Here is a 9,102-nt window from a genome sequence, read left to right on the forward strand (position 1 = left end):
GTATTCTGTATCTTTAACAAACATGCCATCTGCTATATTACAGTGAACATTTATAGTATCAAACGAATGAAACTTTGGCAACTTACTTCCAATATGTGTTTTGTTCTTTTCTAAAACTTCAAAAACATTAAACCCGAGGACAGTGCCTATACTCCCAATTGTAACATCATTACTATCAGTTTCAATTTTAACTCTATTTCTTAAATGATCTTCTGATAATGTTATGTTGATGGATTGAGATTTTAAACATTCATTAAGACTGTTTAAGCTGTATTGCCCTTCTGGTATAAAAACTTGTCTATCACCATATGAGAAACTGTTTTTTTGTGTTGTTATGTTTGGAGTTAGATATGTACTGTAAAACCCAACTAGTCCTATACTTAAATAGTTGCTCTTGTTGTCTAATTCGTAATTGAGCTTCTTCTTTAAAACAGAAGTATCACTCGTTAGCTTAAATACCTTAGCCATTTATTATATAATAAATGAATGAGTTTGATTTACCTAGAGATATTCCAAGAGAGAAAGTAATCAAGTTAATAGAAGATGTCATTCAAAAGTTAGAATACAGTTTAAAGAAGAAAAAGAGAAAACTACAAATTGTTAAATATGCATACTACACTTTGATTACGTTATCGGTTATACTTTCTGCAACAACTGGGTTTATTAATATTTTTATACCTGTAACAATTTATTCAATATTAACAACGTCTCTTGCAACTGGAAGTGCTATAATAACAGGTTTGTCTTCGAAGTTAAACATAAGCAAAAGAGAAGACGAGTATAAAACCATTGTCACTTGTATTAACTCATTTAAAGAACAGTTAGAGATGATAATAACACTAAATGGTGAAATGGACAACGAATATATAAAAGATACGTTGCTTAAGATCAGAGAACAAGTTAAAGATATAAGATCATAAAAGGTGTCCTCGCTGTATTCGGAGGTCCAAAATGTTAAGTACAAATCCAGCAGATCAGAAAATTAATCATCGGAATTTCGAGGGTTTCAAACAAGCATCATATGAAGTCAAATTAGCAGGTAACAAGATCATGTAGACAAAGAAGATAAGAAAAAAATTTCAGAAGTTAAGTGCGGCAATTCACCGCCCTTACCAAAAACACATCCAGATACAATCTTCATCAATGAGTCTGGGCTTTACTCTCTGGTTCTACGGTCAAAACTACCCAAAGCTAAAGACGTTGCCGACATACTTGGTTATGAAAAGACCGCAAACGCCATTGAAAGACACGTAGATGAAGAAGACAAAGTTACATACAAACAAATCAAGGTCCCGTTTTCCAGGACATTGTCAAGTGTACATCCTCATACAATCTTCATCAATGAGTCTGGTCTGTACTCTTTAGTTTTATCATCAAAGAAGCCCAAAGCCAAAGAGTTTAAGAGATGGATAACAATCGAAGTACTACCATCAATCAGACGAACCGGGTCTGTACTCTCTAATCATAAAAGAGACGATTTTCTCTATAATAAATGAGTAAGAAAACTATTAATTGGGATGTAAAAGAGATGATAAAAGAAACAACAGCTAAGAAAAGAAATGGAGAACTTATACCTGATGATGTTCGATGCCTTATCGTGGGTCCGTCGGCGTGTGGTAAAACGTTTTTGCTATTTAACTTCTTATTACAGCCAGGTTGGTTAAACAATAATTACTTCTACATATATTCTAAAAGCATGAATCAGCCAAAGTATGAGCAGTTAAAAGATCGATTTGAGAAGGCAGAATTAAAGTTCAATAAGCATATAGCAACGTTCTTAAGCGGTAATGATTCTATTGTACCTATTGATGAATGTGAAAAATACTCTGTTGTTGTGTTTGACGATTACATTTTGGAGAATCAAGATACTGTTAGAAATTACTTTACAAGAGGTAGGCATAGACATTTAGACTGTTTCTATCTTGCACAAACATATTCAAAAGTACCTAAACAGCTTATAAGAGATAACGTCAACTTCCTATGTATATTCAGGCAAGATGATACTAATCTTAAACATGTGTATAATGAGTTTGTTGGAGGAGATATGTCTTATGATAAATTTAAAGAGATATGTTCAAAATGTTGGCAAGAAGATTTTGGTTTCATAGTAATTGATATGACAAGGAAGGTAAACAATGGTAAGTATAGGAACAAGATAAAACACTTTATAGACGTTTGATGTTTATTGACGTTTTACGTTTTAACGTTTGACGTTCTTTGACGTTTATTGACGTTTTTTCACGTTTATTGACGTTCTTTGACGTTTGTTCGTTTGCTATACAATAAATGGATGAGAAAGAAATTGATAAGAATATTAAGTTGAAGGAGTTCTTGATAAAGGGCTTCAAATCTTGGAAGAAAGAAAGAGCAGGTATATACGATAAATTTAAGACACAAGAACAGCCTGTAATTGATGCTATTCAAAACTTAGGAAGTGAGATCAAAGAAGTAGCAGAACAAAATAAAAATCTAATAACTGAACTTGTTCCAGTTGCACATAAGACGGCCTCAATAGATCCTAGTCTACTAGAAACACCTAAAAAGATAACTTATGATAGTTCCCCAAGTAGTAGTGATACGCTTATAACGGGAGAAATAAAACAAATGAGAAAACAAATTAAAGACAAAGTGGAAGGAGTAGAACCTTTAACAACAGCACAGTCATTTGGTAAGATTGCAACGAAATATTATAGTAAAAGAAATGATACTGTGTTTGGAATAAGAACTGTAGAAGAAGATGGAAAAATAATAAACAAGATAGGAAATTTGGAAGTTAAAGTGAATGGCGATGATTTGATAATTAATGGTAAAACTTATAAAGGAACAGAAGGTCTATGGGAATTGTTAACGACGAATACTAGTAAAACCAATGAAGATTATGATGATGACGATTTTGAACAGTACAAGGAAATAATAATTGACTCAGATGCTGCCTTCCAAAAATATAATCGAGATAAAAAAAGGTAGTATCTAGTAGAGGTTCAAAGTACATTAATATTATCAAGCCTATTTGGGATAATTATATTAAACCAACTTTACCCCCAACTCCTAAAAAGAACACGACACCTAAAAGGACTGGTGAAGGAATTAAACAATATACCGAGATACCTAAAGAATATGTATGGATGGATGATGTGAGAAAGTTAATTGATCGGTTAATAGTTATAGATGGAGAAGAAAGGGCTGGAAATCATAACTTTCACAATGAGAAAGTAACTATAGTGAGTATTATTAATAATAAGCTTTCACAATTTATTCCTAATGATCCAAAAGGTATAGGTTATTTGATTAAGATCTTAAATGCGTTACCACCACGATTCTGGAATGATGAGAAGCTTGGAAAAGGATTAGTAAATGATTTGATTAATAAACTCCCATTTGAATTACATATTCCAGGTTTCAGATTTTGAGGGCCTGGGACTAAACTTCAAGAAAGGTTAGAGAGAGGTGATGAAGGTATTAACCCATTAGATGAGGCTTGTAAAGAACACGATATATACTACAGAGACAATAAAGATACAGAGTCGAGACATATTGCAGATAAGGAACTAGAAACTAAAGCATGGAAAAGAGCATTTAGTAGTGACGCATCAATTGGTGAACGATTAGCTGCTTTTGGGGTTGGTACTGCTATGAATGCTAAGGTTAAGTTGGGATGGGGATTATAAGTTTTTAATTGTTATTATGTATGATTCTTTTATGGATACGCCCCATAAAAGTGTTGTTTCAAGATTTTCTTTATAATAAATGGATAGTGTTGAGAGTTACGAGTTACAGAGTTTTAAAGCTAACACAAGAACATTTAATAATTTGAATGAAGCTAACAAAGATATTGAGTTTGATTTCGACGTGGGTGATGGGTTCGTACATCCACACAAAGCAGATTGTCATATGACTTTTGAAGTTGTTGGTGCATCAGTCGGAGGAACATTTGGTGCAAATGATACTATAAAACTTGTAGATAACTTCTTACCATTCTTCTTTTCTCAAATTGAGGTTAGAAAGCATGGTGTTGTTATAGATAAGATCGAGCTACCTGGAATAACATCTACAGCTGTCGGAACATTAAAGATTTCCAAGCCAGAAGTTGAATATTTAAAACAAGCAGGATTTGAAACAGATGATAAACTTGGTCTAAGAAAGGACTTTAGTGTTTTGTATCCATTAAGATTAATTCCAGGCTTCTTAAGTGATTATAAAGAGGTTATGTGGAAAGGTGGATTGAGAATAACATTTACAAAAGCTAACAACAATAACGATGTTTTGTACAAATGGGCTGGATCAGGAGCAGCTCCTCATGATGGAAAAATAACAATAAAAAGTATGGAGATAAGAATGCCTATTGTTGAATACGAATCTAATTGTGAAAACAAGTTAAAGTTGAGTATTCTTAAAGAACCAAAAATCATGTTTTCATTCCATACTTATCAATGTGTTCAGAAGACTGTTGTAGGTTCTTTCTTGGAGTTTGATGTTACTACTCAATTAATTCTAGACAATTTGATATGCCTGATTTCGTAGTTGTAATGTTCCAAACTGATAGAAGTGGTAAACAAACAGTAGATGCAAGTAAGTTTGATCATTGTAAGGTAAAGAATATCTATCTTAAGAATGGGAGGTATGAGGTATTTCCAAAAGAATCAAGAAACTTAGATATTGCTAACAAGGATTATTTTATGTACGAAGATTATACTGCATTTAAGAGAATAACATGTGGCAACACCGAAATGTACTATGACCCTAAAGAGTTTATAGATAACAGGCCAATGTATGTGATTAATTGTAGTAAGAGGAAGAATGTATCGGTAAATGAGAGAACAAACATAAAGATTGTTGTAGACTTTGCAGAAGCTGTGGCTGCTGATACTATATGCTATGCGATTTTAATTGGGCGAAAGAACTTTACATATGATCCTAAGAATGAGAAAGTAGTAGAAGAGTTTTAGATAGTTAACAAAATATCAAAAACAATTCAAAAATCTAAGGTCCACCAGCACTGGACCTTTATCAGTTGGTCACCCTCAAACTGTTTTCATCAACGATTGTTTTATGGAAGTTTTTCCATCAAACGAAATTGACAAAAATGATTAAATATTTTTGGGTGAAGATAAAAATTGAAGAGTGTTCATTGATTTTTATATAATAAATACGATGGCAAAACACGTTGATTTTTTAAACAAGCTTGGAAGTCTTAAGCAGAAACAAGTTGTTGGATTAAGAGAATTAGAATTAAATACAGAATATAAGATTTTGAAAATGGAAAAGATTAAAACTAAGTTTGGAAAGAGCATTTTGGTTGAGTGTGAGTTGTTTAAGGTTTTTCTTCCACCTAGATTTACAAAACACTTAACAGATAAAATGATTGATGAGATCGTTAAAGATGGAATAAAAATCAAATACACTGGTCTAAAAGAAAACTACCCAACTGTTGAGTTCTGTATGTAAATCCAAAAAATGAACGAAAATGAACAAAAATATGTTGTCATAAGTAAAAATGGAGTGTTTAGAAATGGATCCTCAAAAAAAGTTCATTCTTACTAATAACTTTAATGTAATTGTGAAAAATGTGCAAACCGAAATTCAAGTAGTTTTTGATATTAACGGCTGTCTATTCAGCTTGAATTATGATCAGTGGACAGAGTTTAAGAAGTCATTGTTTCCTATAGAGAAGGAGGTTAACAGAAGATTCCATTATCAGTATCCGAACTTGTAATTTTAAGTATGTTCTAAGTGTTTTATGGTTATAAAGCCATAAAACTGAGATCTTTAAACATACACAATGCATAAGGAGAAGCAGTACTTTTGAATGTCATTTAAATTTTAAAGATACATGTATAAATAAGAGATTTATTTGAGTTTTGTGTAATTATATCCTTAGAGTTATGCAATTTATAAGACATTAGATAGATAGGAAATTTATTTGTTTATTGATTGCCGTTTGAATTTTGAAAATCGATTAATATTTGACGAAGTTACAGCAAGTTCAAAATTTCGGGAATTTTTTACGGGTTTATTTTTGAGTTTTCGGGAAAATGTTATTCTTTAAAAAAGTCTTAGAATTTTGTGAAGATTATGCTAGTATTTTTTATTTTTCAAATATCTGAATTTTTATTTTTGCAGTGTATACCAACTCATATTTTTTTTAGAAATTTGCCAACTTTTTTATTTGATGAGTTAGCACATTATAACTATGGGGACGTAAGACTACTCTATTAAAAATATTTTGGGTAAACACTATAATATTGGGCAAGTGAGTTGGCAACACTAAAATTTTTTTCTTTTGTTGAACATTGATGTTTTAGCTATATTTGCTAGCTAGGTGGACATTCTAAGAAGTTACTCAGTTACTCAGTAGATAGTGCTGTATATCGTGTAGTTTATCACTTTGCTAATAGATGGCGTTGCTTGTTGAAGTATTTGTTCATATATAAGGACTAATTTTCACTTGATTTCTTTGAGTACATGTTAGCCGAGTGTGCTCGCTCATGGTCTGGCCAGCTATGAGTCGTTATCGGCGTGGCCGTCGCAGGTTCGAGTCGCCTCCAAGTCAGAAGAAGGATTTTCACTCTCTCATCTATAAGCCAAGCAAATCAGATTGAGTTGACGTGAATGGAGACTAGCGCTAGTCGGGAAAAGAAAACGAAGGCACAAGAGAAGCAGCAGCAGAAAGAGAAACGGAGGCACAACAGAAGCAGCAACAGCAGAAGCAGCAGCAGAAAGAGAAACAAACAGAAAAAGGAGCCTGAGAGGCAGCCAAAAGCAAACCAAACAAACAAATAAGAGAAAGGCGTAAGTCCTCTCAGGTCCACCTGTGCACAGGTTTTGCTGCTTTTTACTTTGAAAATTTATTTATGATTTTAAATGTCATAAAAGCCTATGCGACATACTAAACTTTATCTTCTTATAATTCAGCTATTTCTGAACCAATTTCGATCAAACAAAAACTATTTTTTCAATCAAAGACAGACCTATAAGTTATAAGTTTTAGATGTAAGTTTTTATGATTTAAATGTCATAAAAGCATATTCAGTCTCACTTTAACATTGTAATTATGGGAATACTTTGCGCCATGTGACTTTGTTAAAGTACTATGGTCAGTGGCGGCTTCATAATTTTTTGGCAGTTAGGGGGCAGAGGGGGAATTGCGCTCGTAGTGAGCATAACAACCTACTAAAGTTCCACTACGATTCACAAGTTTTCACAGTTCGGAGTGCTCTAGTACAGGGTCCATAATTTCTAAGTCCTCTCCCGGACTCTCTCACTGATCATCAGCCACGGTGGGTCCCTTCTTCCTTGTATATCGGATAAAACAGAGTTTGCAACCGCATATATGACAAATGAAAGAATTTGCTTGGATAAGAACTTACGAACTCATTCCCCTTGTACGATGTACATTTTTATCACATAACAGTGAAAAAAATTGAATTCATGATTTCAACGGATTTATACGTTTCGTGACCCACAGAAGAAATTATTTGTGAATATCTGTCTGTACGTTCGTCCATATGTGTGTATACTCGTCCAAAAATCATACCGAACAAGGTATTTGCCCAACATTTTAAACTTAAGTTTTTTTCCCCTAGAGGAAGATCAATATTTTATTCTCAAAATAATATTTGTATTTTTTCGTAAAATGAATTAACAGTTCAATTCTATTAATCCATGATTGATTATGCAATAGGCAGAGAATAACTTCGATTTGAAGCAATCACTTGTAGCAAGAACATTTGTCATCAACATTTACCCATAAATCGATCAGAAGTTTTCGATTTTTACGTTAAATTTATTGGCTAATTCTTAACATGAATGCATATGTGGCAGTTTGGATAGTTCGAGTGATCTTAAAATCATGTCATTTTTCTTATTTACCGAAAGTACTAATGATAATAATATAAATTTAAACATAATAGTATTGAACAAAACAATAACAATCTAAATTCGGGAACAGGTCGAATGGCGGGTGTAATCTGTGTGCACAGTAAAACGTCGCGACCTGTCCTTTCTCACTGCTGCCTATCATCGTAATTCTTCAGCAGATCATACAGAGTGGAGTTCAATCGTTGTGATTATTTTAAATTATTCCAGGAATTTGACGTGGAATATTAGAATTATTTTCGTTAAGGATGAATGTATAACGCAAACATTTTCGCTATATTGTCGTTAGAGTATGTACTTATTTAAAAGCGGTGCCAAGCAGAAAAGCGCCGATTTCGATCATGGTGATCGCTCCCTTGCCACACCTCTGAAGCTAGTCGTTGAGAAAGTTTACGAATAATTCACAAAATTGCGAGCGAGGGGAAAATTTGGTGTTGGGTTGTCGTCAACCAATCCAAGTTCCGGCTGTGCTCACGCGCAATTCGAAGGACGTGTCTTCATTTTCATTTACCTTTCAACTCATTATAAAAAAATAAAAATAGCATTAGGAACATATCAAAGCTTTTCTTAGTTTCCAAGATTATCAATTCCTTATGACATTTCAAAGCATACGTTTAACAAATCAGCAATCACTTAAGTTTATACATTTAAAAAAAATCATAGATGCAAATTAATACAATAGCGGTCTGGGATGTAAAAAGCCGAGTCAGCGATTAATCATAGTTGATTAAACATTCATAGTTGAATAAACAAGCCTAATTCCCTTTTTGAAATATATTTATTAACATTAAAAACACAATAAAAAATTTAACTCTTCCTTAGGGAACACTTATATTCTATTAGCAATAAATAAATAATATCATGCTTCAACCCTTCTCTCTCCTTACATTCATATATCAAGATAAGTGATAAATCAAAGAAGTTATCAATTATACAATTACATATGGCTTCCAGCACTTCGTTTGTTTTTCTACCTATCAAGATATCTAAAGGTATGCTGCATGGATTTCCGTAATTATTATTACAAAGAATTAAAATTCTGCAATTACTAGCAGGTCACTTGCAGCAGCTGAAAAGCTTCCATGCTCCACGGTCCTTCGCTAACCTCTTCGTCTTCCCGTATGACCTTTCTGTTTTTAAATCATCCATTAATTGTAATCTCCTTCGCCCCGTCCCTCTCTTTTCCGCCACTATACCCTGTGCCGACGTCTTGCAATAATTTAGACG

Source organism: Thermobia domestica, chromosome 5 (assembly GCF_964235325.1).
Source record: "Thermobia domestica chromosome 5, izTheDome1.hap1.1, whole genome shotgun sequence".
In the NCBI taxonomy this organism is placed as follows: Eukaryota; Metazoa; Arthropoda; class Insecta; order Zygentoma; family Lepismatidae; genus Thermobia; species Thermobia domestica.